The 12,440-nt window shown below is 45.9% G+C and overlaps 1 protein-coding gene across 1 annotated transcript in view; it reads right to left on the bottom strand.

Annotated features, from left to right (window-relative positions):
* ccdc68 (coiled-coil domain containing 68) overlaps positions 1–12,138 on the bottom strand; it is a 39,612-nt gene extending 27,474 nt beyond the window's left edge. The window contains exon 1 of the mRNA XM_003223655.4: positions 12,009–12,138. The gene's annotated coding sequence lies outside the window, so the exon portion shown is untranslated. The remainder of the gene's footprint in view (positions 1–12,008) is intronic.
* Positions 12,139–12,440: the final 302 nt, after the last annotated feature.

The following is a 12,440-nucleotide window of genomic DNA, read 5'->3' as shown; positions in this document are numbered from 1 at the left end:
AGCAACATTTTTGTCCAGACGTAAGAATGTCGACATATGAAATGAAACAGGGTAAGCCTTCTATAAGTAAATATTAACATGTTAAATCTTCTCAAAACCACTTCAAAGCTCTTTCCAAAATGCATACCATTCCCTTCTGAAGTAGAGACACATTTCGAGTGGGGGGTGGGTAAGGGCATGGACCAGCAGATGTAAATTGGAGGTTCTGCAGATTTCGGGGGCGGGACACATAATTTTGGGAATGTGATATGCTCCCTATAGATAGTAACCTTTTAAGAGCTCAGTGCCAACAAGAAAGCAACAGAAAAACAGTAACCTTACGATTTCTTCAAGAAGAGTGACAAGCAAGCAATATTTCATGGATCAAATGTAGGAGTGCCTTAGGAAATGTACCTTATCCTACTACTTATAGCCAGTAGACTTTGATCTCAGCAAATGCCCAGGGCGAGGTCATAAAAACCTATTTGCAAAAGAATGATACTGAGCATTTGCAAAGCCAGTGAGGCTTTGGTTTCCTCAGACAACCCAAATGCATTATTTTCATCTGGAAAAATATTCTATGGAAATATCAGCTTTATTGGTTATTCTTTTTATTACAATGATAAATTTCAAAGGATAATTCAGCTGTGAGATCAAGGTTTCCTTTCAAGTTTTTTTAAACAAAGTATCTTCATTTATAGGTAGATATAGACAACAAATGAAACACACAAAAAGGCACTAAAAAGGGATCATAACACAGGGCTGTAATGATGTCATTTGATAAATATCTAGAACACTTGTCTAACCACATTCCTAAAAGCAATCAAGACTCGTGGTTACAATGAATGCACATGCATACACACAGAAACAGCAAATATTTATATTATTAATATTAGGCTACTTTTAATACTAAAGGGATTTTGACCTTTCCTCTAGTAGTTTCTAACAATAGTGTCAAGGACAGAACGCCACAAGATTCAAAGTAACAGAGTTTATTAGATTACAGAACTCAAAAATGCCCGTAAAAACACAAGGGCCAGGCAATTTTTGCCTTTAGGAGCAAAAAGGGACAAAAGTAAATGTTCAAAAGATAAACCGGATTAAACCGGAGTTTAATCCGGGTAAAAACAAACTGCTTTCTTCAGCCTGGGTATAAACAAAACGAAAGGCAAGGAACAAAAGATACAAGGAATGCAACTAATTGGCAGCAGATTCCTCTCTGCTGCCAACACTGAGTTTAGAGTAACTTGCGTCGCTCCCACACACACACACAGCAGACAGGATCTCCAACACGAGCAGACGCAGCCAGGGATTTTAGCAGTAGAGTAGACCAGTTCCGTTCCGTAGATCAAAGCCAGAAGCAGACGTTTGTAGTTTTTCCAAGTCCAAGAAGGGGGGAAGACAAGCCGTGGTCAGTTCAGTCCGAGTTCTCAAAGCAGGAGATGGCGTCCGTCAGGAAGACGACGGAAGGTCAAGCTAATAAGAGTAAGCACAGGTTTGCACAAACAAATGCCCACACAATCCCTCCCGCCGTCTGACCCTGGATTCCAATCAACTTACGTCTCAGCACAGGAAAGTACACAAGTCTTCAGGGAAGCGTCCCACACACACACACGAATCCCAAGCGTTTGCCCAGATTACCTTGCCCGACGCAATTTGCAATTGCTCCCAAGCCCCATTTTATGCCAGTTACAAATCTTCATCACTGTCAGCTGCCCTCCTTAACCCGGGCGTTTCCTCATCACTTTCCTCGTCAGAGCTGGAACACCTCTGACTACGCCCAACAGCATCTCCAGCTGTGGATCCCGTCCCATCCCTCCAGCTACGCCATGGGTCTAATCCTGAAGGTCCCCATTCATCTTCTGCCCCATCATGGCCAGTGGCCCCCAATTCCTCCCTTACCCGAGTCCAATCCATCTCATCCTCCTCTGAGCTAACCAGCCCTTCCTCCATTCTCTCCGTGAACCCTTCGAAAGACTCTTCGTCAGAGGGTGCTGCGAATATGTCTCGCAGTCTTTTTCTCTCTCGCTCCTCGAGAGTATCCGACTCTCGAGGAGTCTTACGCCCACGCCTGTCAGAAACAGAGCCACGAGGCTCAATCATAACACTATCCCCTCTCACAAAGGCCTCCTCCCCCGATGGCGGAGAAGTGGCAGTGATACCCTCCGCTATAGCACCACGACGACTAGAGGTATCAAGTTTCAACAGCGAACGATGAAAGACTGGATGGACCTTTAAACTAGACGGTAAACGCAAACGAAACGCAACAGAAGAAATCTTTTTAACGATAGGAAAGGGACCCAAATACCGAGGCGCAAACTTTCCCCCAGCCTGTTTAATATGTTTGGAAGATAACCACACCAAATCCCCTTCTTCCAACTCCTCCCCTGCCTGCCTGTGGCGGTCAGCCTGAGTCTTCTGCGTTGCCTTAGCTTCCAACAGTAAGCGACGGGCAACATCATGCAATGCAGCCATTTCCGTAGAGCGGTACACAGGGTCCGAAGAGACCACATTGGTCGACGGCGCCACACCTCCCCGTGGGTGAAAGCCATAAGTAAGCTCAAACGGCGTATGCTGACTAGACGTGTGCACCGCATTGTTGTAAGCAAATTCCGCCACCGGTAACCACTTCACCCAAGCCGTGGGTTGATCTAAACAAAAACAACGCAAATACTGCTCTAAGAGCCCATTAACCCGTTCCGACTGTCCATCCGTTTGCGGATGGAAGGCGGACGACACGTTTAACTTAGTCCCCAAGCACTCATGGAAGTGTTTCCAAAAGCGTGACACAAATTGCGGAGCCCTATCGGAAATAATCACCTCGGGTGCTCCGTGCAAGCGATAGATGTGCTTTGTAAATAGTAAGGCCAACGTAGGGGCCGCCGGAATGGTTGAACAAGGAATAAAATGAGCCAGTTTACTAAATAAATCCACCACCACCCAAATACAAGTATAACCCCCAGACTTAGGCAAATCTGAAATGAAATCCATGGAAATGATTTGCCATGGCCTCTCCGGAACAGGTAAAGACGACAACAACCCTCTAGGGCGCCCAACAGGCGTCTTACTTTGCTGGCAAACGGCGCAGCTGTCACAAAAGCGCAGAATGTCTTGCCGCATCTTTGGCCACCAGTAGCTCCTGGTGATAAGCTGTACGGTCTTGAACCTGCCAAAGTGCCCAGCCATGGGTTCGTCATGGTGGGCTCTAATCACCTCCAACCTGAGGGCCCCCACTGGTACGTAAACCTGCCCCCTACGCACCAATACCCCGTCTTGATCTTGGAGATGCGGCAGTATGGTACGGTTACCTGCTGAGAGCAACATCAGTTGCTCCTGAGTCCACACATCATCTTTCTGAGCCTCAAGGATCTGGTCATGTAACCCGAGCTCATTATCTACAACACACAGCGAGGCAGTAGGCAAGATGGTCTGACATACTACCTGCTCATTGGTCTTAAATTCTGGCTTGCGGGATAAAGCATCGGCCCGCAAGTTTGCCTTCCCCTCCACGAACTGCACCTTGAAGTTAAACCTGGAGAAAAACAAAGCCCAGCGGATTTGACGCTGGTTTAACTTCTTTGCTGTTTGCAAGTGCTCTAAGTTCTTATGATCAGACCTGACCACGATCTGGTGCCGTGCCCCTTCAAGCCAGTGCCGCCACACCTCAAACGCCACCTTAATCGCCAACAACTCCTTCTCCCATATGGTATAGTTCTGCTCGAAGGGTGTTAGTTGCCGCGAGTAAAATCCACAGGGACGCAAGGTCCCTGAGGAATCCTTCTGAGACAATACAGCCCCCAACGCGTAGCTAGAAGCGTCCGCTTCTACCACAAACGGTTTGTCAACATCAGGATGGGTTAGTATGTTGTCCGATTGAAAACTAGACTTAAGTTGTAGAAATGCCTCGTGAGCTTCCCGCCCCCACACAAATGGCTGTTTCTTGCGCAGAAGCTGCGTCAAAGGTACCGTGAGCTTTGCAAAATTCGGAATAAACTCCCGGTAGTAATTAGCGAAACCTAAGAACCTTTGTACATCCTTCTTAGTCTTCAGCTCCTGCCATGAGTTGACGGCGTCAACCTTATGTGGGTCCATTTTAAGTTCCCTACCTGACACTACATGACCTAGGAACTCCACTTCAGGCACATGAAAGACGCACTTGGAAGCCTTGGCGAAAAGCCCATTAGCCCGCAGTCGGTGCAGAACCTGCTTGACATGTTGACGATGTTCTTTCTCGTCCTTAGAAAAAATCAAGATATCATCCAAATAAATCACTAAAAATTGGTCAATTAGGTCCCTGAACACATCGTTCATGAACCTCTGGAAGACCGCAGGAGCATTACAAAGCCCAAAAGGCATGACTCGGAACTCGTGGCATCCGAAACACGTGTTAAATGCCGTCTTCCATTCATCCCCTTCCCGTATACGGATTAAGTTATAGGCCCCCCGCAGGTCAAGCTTGGTAAAGACCTTAGCCCCTTGCACCCTTGATAACAGTTCCGAGATTAAAGGGAGCGGGTACCTATCCCGAATGGTGTATTTGTTTAGGATCCGATAGTCGCAGACCAGCCTAAGTTCCCCAGTCTTTTTGGCTACAAAGAATACTGGTGCCGCAGTTGGAGAACTAGATGGGCGAATAAACCCCTTGGCTAAATTTTCATCTAGAAACTCCCGCAAAGCTTGCCTTTCCGGTACAGTCAAGGCATACAGCCTCCCTGCTGGCAGTTTCGCACCTTCTGCCAACTTGATGGCGCAATCATATGGCCTGTGCGGTGGTAATTTGTCCGCTTCTTTTTTACAAAATACATCAGAGAACTCCCCATACTCAGCAGGCACTCCCTCCATATCAGAATGAGTAACATTTAGAGTGCAACAATCCTGCCTCTTTAAAATCACTTTACGTGTTGCCCAATCTACTTGTGGGTTTACTACAGCTAGCCAATCCATCCCCAGGATCACATCATATCTAGGCAAGCTCGTAATATCCCACACAAACGTTCCCGTTACTCCCTGCACCTCCCACGTTACTGCCGAGGTTTCCTGGTTAACCACCCCAGTCTCCAGCAGTCTCCCATCTGCTCCTTCCACCCACACGTCGCATGCCTTGCGCACCTTAGGAATGCCATGCTTCTTAGCAAACTCAATATCTACATAAGAGACCGTGGCTCCTGAGTCCAGCAGTGCCAAAGTAGAAACAAGTTCCCTTCCCCCAACAGATAATGTAATGGGTACGAAAACATGCTTCCTCCCCTCAGTTGACTGCTTGAGGAGCCCTAGTGCGTTGGACTCACGTCGCACTAGGGCTGGCCTTTTCCCGAAAGCTGGGAAGGTTTCACATTACAACTTTTGGCAAAATGCCCAGCATTCCCACAGTACAAACACAAGCCCAGCTGCCTCCTACGGCTCTTTTCTTCTGTAGACAGCTTTTTAAAGACCCCAAGCTCCATGGGCTCTTCCCCCATCACCACAGGTGCCCTGGTTACATGCATGGGTGGCGCACACATTGCTTTTGAATGTTTACGAGCCTCGAACCTTGCGTCTAAACGCAGCACCTTAGCTACTAAGGCGTCCCAGCTTTCAGCCGGCTCCAAGCGTGCTAATTCATCCTGGAGCATATCACTTAGCCCGGCAGTAAATAAAAGCATGAATGCATTTTCCCCCCAATCCAGCTGGTGGCGATACAGGTTAAACTTATTTAAGTAATCCAAAACAGTCCCCTTTCCCTGTTTCAACCGATACAGAGCCCACCCAGCGTTCTCCGTGCGGAGAGGATCCCCAAAAGTATCAGTTAACAACTTTTTGAAATTATTCAAATTGTCCTTGACTGGGTCATTTCCCAAAATTAAATTAGTGGCCCATTGTCCTGCGGGACCGGTCAACAAACTCAAAATAAAGGCCACTTTGCTAGTGTCTGTAGGATACGCGTGAGCTCCACTTGTGCCAAAAAGGTTGGCAACTTGCACCTGGTTCCGTCAAAGCGTTCAGGAGTCAAAACATGTCCTTTCACGGCATGAGCGGTTTGGCTAACGGTAAAGGCCGTTTGCAATTGATCTAATTTGACCCTTAACTCATCCATCGTCTTCCTGACGGGTTTATTGCTGCAATAAACCTTTTATGGGCGTCGGGCAATCTGTCAAGGACAGGACGCCACAAGATTCAAAGTAACAGAGTTTATTAGATTACAGAACTCAAAAATGCCCGTAAAAACACAAGGGCCAGGCAATTTTTGCCTTTAGGAGCAAAAAGGGACAAAAGTAAATGTTCAAAAGATAAACCGGATTAAACCGGAGTTTAATCCGGGTAAAAACAAACTGCTTTCTTCAGCCTGGGTATAAACAAAACGAAAGGCAAGGAACAAAAGATACAAGGAATGCAACTAATTGGCAGCAGATTCCTCTCTGCTGCCAACACTGAGTTTAGAGTAACTTGCGTCGCTCCCACACACACACACAGCAGACAGGATCTCCAACACGAGCAGACGCAGCCAGGGATTTTAGCAGTAGAGTAGACCAGTTCCGTTCCGTAGATCAAAGCCAGAAGCAGACGTTTGTAGTTTTTCCAAGTCCAAGAAGGGGGGAAGACAAGCCGTGGTCAGTTCAGTCCGAGTTCTCAAAGCAGGAGATGGCGTCCGTCAGGAAGACGACGGAAGGTCAAGCTAATAAGAGTAAGCACAGGTTTGCACAAACAAATGCCCACACAATCCCTCCCGCCGTCTGACCCTGGATTCCAATCAACTTACGTCTCAGCACAGGAAAGTACACAAGTCTTCAGGGAAGCGTCCCACACACACACACGAATCCCAAGCGTTTGCCCAGATTACCTTGCCCGACGCAATTTGCAATTGCTCCCAAGCCCCATTTTATGCCAGTTACAAATCTTCATCACTGTCAGCTGCCCTCCTTAACCCGGGCGTTTCCTCATCACTTTCCTCGTCAGAGCTGGAACACCTCTGACTACGCCCAACAGCATCTCCAGCTGTGGATCCCGTCCCATCCCTCCAGCTACGCCATGGGTCTAATCCTGAAGGTCCCCATTCATCTTCTGCCCCATCATGGCCAGTGGCCCCCAATTCCTCCCTTACCCGAGTCCAATCCATCTCATCCTCCTCTGAGCTAACCAGCCCTTCCTCCATTCTCTCCGTGAACCCTTCGAAAGACTCTTCGTCAGAGGGTGCTGCGAATATGTCTCGCAGTCTTTTTCTCTCTCGCTCCTCGAGAGTATCCGACTCTCGAGGAGTCTTACGCCCACGCCTGTCAGAAACAGAGCCACGAGGCTCAATCATAACAAATAGCCTTGCCAGGTAGACCAGTTATGATGATCCCGTTCTATATATGAGGAGCGAAAAATGATGGGTTGTATGAAGTTGTCTAATGAATTCATGGCAGAAAAGGAAGCCACTTTCTGAATCACAGTTCTGCAATGCGTACCTAAGGATATTCAGAAATAGGTTCCACTAAATGCAGTACATATCCACAAATTCTGCATCCATGCTTTCAAACTATCCATAGCTTGAAAATAGCTTTTGTGAAAAAACACAAATTTCAAAAAGCAAACCTTGATTTTGCCATTTTATATAAGGAACACCACTGTATATAATGGAATTGATCATTTATGGATTTTGATATCTGGAACCAAATCCCATTGAATATCAAGGTCTCATTATTATGTGGAACCTCAATCTTAGCTTCCATTGTGTGCTTTCTCTACAATGTGATTCAGTGCTTTCGCTTACTGAAAATTAGCATTTCACCTACAACAGATGTGCTGGCTGCCATATACATCCCACAGAAAATCACAGTACTGCCTACATATTGACTCCATACTCCTAGTTAAACATTGAGTCAGACTCCACCCAGCCATGGGACCTAGTAGTTATATGTCAGTGGGGTGGAAAACCATCTTTGGACTTTAGTGACCTCAGGTGACCTATGAACTTATGATGACCACTTGAATTTCATAAGGTTTTCTTAGGCAAAGAATATTGAGATGGTTTTGCCAGTTCCTTCTTCTAATATATAGCTTATGACACTGGGTATTCATTGGTGGTTTCCTATCCAAGTAATAAGCAGGGCTGACCCTGATTAGCTTACAAGATCAGAAAAGATCTAATCTTTCAGACCCTCGCTCTATGAGGCTTTAGGCCAGGCAACTGTGCAGAGCATTTCAGACTTTAGAATGAGGATGTTGAGAGCAGAACAGCACCTTCGATATGCAAAGATGAGATGATGCTCTCTTACTGATCTCATTGTACTAGTATGTGTGGTCATACCTGTACAATGAGATCACTGCTATAAAGTATAAACAATAATACTATCAGGTATGAGCATATTCAAATTCTGTTGATGAGATGCAGAGTGAACAATGGAGACACTTTCAGGTCTCCAGACTTTCCAAGATCACAACTTCTCCACTGCGTCCAACCAAAAACAAGATCGGCTCATTCCACAAAAATGTCCGAGTTTCGCTGTTTCATGAAGTATTTATCTTATTTAGCAACTTTCGTATTGGAGTTTAGGGTGGCTAACAGTCTCTTTAAAAGCACAGGTTTTTTTTAAATGTGACAGGTACTGTAGCTTGACAAATGCTTGATAAAGGAATACAAACAAGCAATTTTTTGCTGTATACCTTCAAGTCATTTGTGACTCATGGCAATCTTAAAATAAACCTATCAGGAGGTTTTTTTGTCCTTGCCTTCACTGAACCTTGGTCTCTAGAGCCCTTGACCAACCCTCAAACCACATGGCTTTCACAACCAATGTGAACAACAAAACAAACCTTTGTTTATTCCCCCTTCGCTAGTAAAGAGTGTGTTTGTTACTTTGGGTGCCACCACTGAGGATACAGCATCATGGATAAGAGTGCTATGAACCATATTTTTCATCTAAGCCTATTCAACTCATTACAAATTTCAGATAGGTTGATAATAATAGCTAACATGATGTAGTTGTTTAAGCATGAGACTGCAACTCTGGAGACTAAGGTTGAGATCAGAACTTTGCCATGAAACCCACTGAATGATCCTGAGCTAGTCACATTGTCATTATAAATCCCAGTTGAGATAATAACAGAAGCTAGCATGGTGTAGTGTTTTGAGCACTGAACCTCAAGTCTGGAGGCCATAGTTAAAATGTGTGCTTGGCCATGAAACCCACTGGGCATGTTGCATTCACTCAGGTTCAAGCCATGGTAAACTTCTGAACACATCTTGCCAACAAAACCTATGATAGGTTTGACTCAGGGGCACCCCAAGTTGGATATGATTAGAAGGTACAAAACAACAACAACAACAACAACAACAACAACCAACAACAGAAGTTGGTATTGGATAAAGTAGACCTTTAAGTTTGTTGTTGCTTATTTGTTCAGTCACTTCCAACTCTTCGTGACCTCATGGGCCAGCCCACGCCAGAGCTCCTTGTTGGCCGTGGCCATCCCCAGCTCCTTCAAGGTCAAGCCAGTCACTTCAAGGATACCATCCATCCCTCTTGCCCTTGGTAAGCCCCTCTTCCTTTTACCTTTCTTTTTTCCCATCATCATTATCTCCTCCAAGCTTTCCTGTCCTGTCTTTCCTCTTTATGTGGCCAAAGTACTTCATCTGCCACTAATATCCTTTCCTCCAGTGAGCAGTTGGGCATTATTTCCTGGAGTATGGACTGGATGGACCTTCTTGCGGTCTAAGGCACTCTCAGAATTTTTCTCCAACACCACGGTCCTTTAAGTATCTCTGCTGTATATATGTGCTAATGCCATAAAACTCACTGGGCAAGAATGAGCATGTCTAACTCAATCAACCAATCAATTTATTAATGCTCCAACATTAATATGCATTTACAGGAACAAACAATGTCACATTCTCTTGGCCTCAGGATAGACAATGGCAAACCTTTTCTGAACAAATCTTGCCAAGAAAATCCTGTGATACGTTTGACTTAGGGACTCAAGGTCATCAAAGTGAGGCACACAACAACATCAACAACAACAAAGGTTGGTCCTGCAGAAGGCCTCTTCTGCCTATAACGAGCCTACACGGTCCATTACAGGTCAGAAATGACTTGAAGGCACACAACAGCATATACGAAAGCCAACACCTTGACTTCAGGCCCAATGGAAAATCTAATGGCCCAGATTTGCTGAATGGAACAGATAAGAGAATGTGTTTGCTGTATGGGTGGGGATTATGCAGGTCTCCAGGTGTTGTCGGCCTGCATCTTCTACCCAGCAGGCAAAGTTTCAACATCAGCTGGAAAGGGATATCATTCCTATTCTATCTTTAAATCTTGAGATTGGCAAAAGCCTACATCCAATTATTAGCAATCTTTTAATGTAATACTTATATAAGTGAGTCTATTCTAGTTGGAACTACATGGGATCTAGTTTATTGGAACTGATGTTGGGATTGGCAGACTTCAAAAATCTTGCTAAGTCTTCCAGGTAGCCACCTTGTTTCTGAATCCCTTTGAGTACAAATTCTCATAAATAACAAGTTCAAAACATACTGCCAAAGGGAAGGGTGGAGAAAGGGAGGGAGGGCAAGGGGGAGAAAGTGGGATTGTCACCTTAAGAGGGGGCATCTACACTGTTGAGATTCAGATTTATCTTCCCTACCTGTTCTATCTATTTGATGTATGTCCTATTTGTAATAGACACTCCCTAAACCAGTTTTGATTATCACCCTGATGTTATCCTATATTTGACCTTTAATGTCTGGATGATTGTTTAGTATTTTAACTATGTCGCTTTTAACTATGACTTGTTTAAATTGTTTTTTGAATTGTGTTGTCTGATGTCTAAATTGTTATTTTATGATTTTATGTGATTACATTGGGTTTGTTCCCCGTGTGAGCCACCCCGAGTCCCCAGCTGGGGAGATGGAGGAGGCATACAAAAATAAATTTAGTATTATTATATTATGAATGTGTTTTATTTATTTATTTATTTACAGTATTTATATTCTGCCCTTCTCACCCCAAAGGGGACTCAGGGCGGATCACATTATATACATATAGGGCAAACATTCAATGCCCATATACACATAGAACCAAGACAGAGACAGACGCTGAGGCAATTTAACCTTCTCTTGAGGGGATGTTTGATTCTGGCCACAGGGGGGGAGCAGCTGCTTCGTCATCCACTGTGACGGCACTTCCTCATTCCAACGTCATAAATTAATTAAATTTGCCTCCCCACTTTATAAGTGGTACCTTATTTCCTACTAGGCCTCTGGTGGCCTAGGGGATAAAAGCCTTGTGACTTGAAGGTTGGGTTGCTGACCTGAAGGCTGCCAGGTTCGAATCCCGCCGGGGAGAGAGTGGATGAGCTTCCTTCTATCAGCTCCAGCTCCCTGCAGGGACATGAGAGAAGCCTCCCACAAGGATGGTAAAACATCAAAACATCCGGGCGTCCCCTGGGCAACGTCCTTGCAGACGGCCAATTCTCTCACTCCAGAAGCAACTCAGGTTGCTCCTGACACGAAAAAAAAAAAAACTTGATAGATACAACTATCTTTTGGGTTGCTAGGTCAGCAACAAGCAGGGGCTATTTCTTATTTTTTAATTGACAGGTGCTCACCCCGCCACGGGCTGGCCTCGAACTCATGACCTTCCACAAGTCATATAACCCAGAACATCAAGGCAGAAAACCCCACAATATCTGCTTTGAACTGGGCTGTCTGAGTTCACACTGCCATATATTCCAGTTCAAAGTAGATAATGTGGGATTTAATTCAGCCCTAAATTTACAAGATCTTTAACTTTTGCGAACAAAGAGTGCTGGCGTCTCACCTTCCATCACTCCACAGCCTTGAGGCAGGGCAGTTAAAGGGGCGTCAAACTGCATTCATCCTACAGTGTAGATGCACCCAGAAACCGACAAAGCCAGAGCAGCTAATGAATTATGATTATGAGGATCTCATCTCCGGAGAGGAGGAGTTTTTTCCAAAGAGGGAAGCTAGCAAAGCGGGACACGCGTGGAGACTTAAGCCATAAGTTTGGTTTCCTACTTCGGGGCCCCGCACCCGGGTTAACTGTTCTTACCCGTGTCCCAGAAGAGTGAGTGAGCCTGCCTCTGCCTCCTTGCGATCCCGGTGCGACTCCTTCTTCCCGGGCTGAGTCCCTGCCCGGCTCCGTCCGTCCTTCCTTCCCAGAGTCGCCCCTTCGCCCCGCCCAGGGACCCGCCCCCGAAGGAAAGCCCTTTCCTCGCTCTCAGGTGTGTTGCAGCCAGGTGAGGAAGCAAAGAGCCAGGGGGAGGGAGGAGGCGGACTACATACCCCAGAATCCCCCATGCACCCAGGTGGGACGGAGTTCAGGTACTCATTGCAGCCAGGAAGCTAAGAAAGAGAGGACTTGGGCGGCACACCCTGGAATCCACTAATGCCCAGGCTCTTCGATGAAACTGGGTTCCAGGTATGCATTGCAGTCAGGGACAGAACCAGGTAGCTGGGGGGGGGGGGGGGAATGGATGTGGAC

The sequence above is a fragment of the Anolis carolinensis genome, chromosome 2, assembly GCF_035594765.1.
Source record: "Anolis carolinensis isolate JA03-04 chromosome 2, rAnoCar3.1.pri, whole genome shotgun sequence".
NCBI classification, from domain to species: Eukaryota; Metazoa; Chordata; class Lepidosauria; order Squamata; family Dactyloidae; genus Anolis; species Anolis carolinensis.
This window is presented reverse-complemented; position numbering and strand designations above follow the sequence as displayed.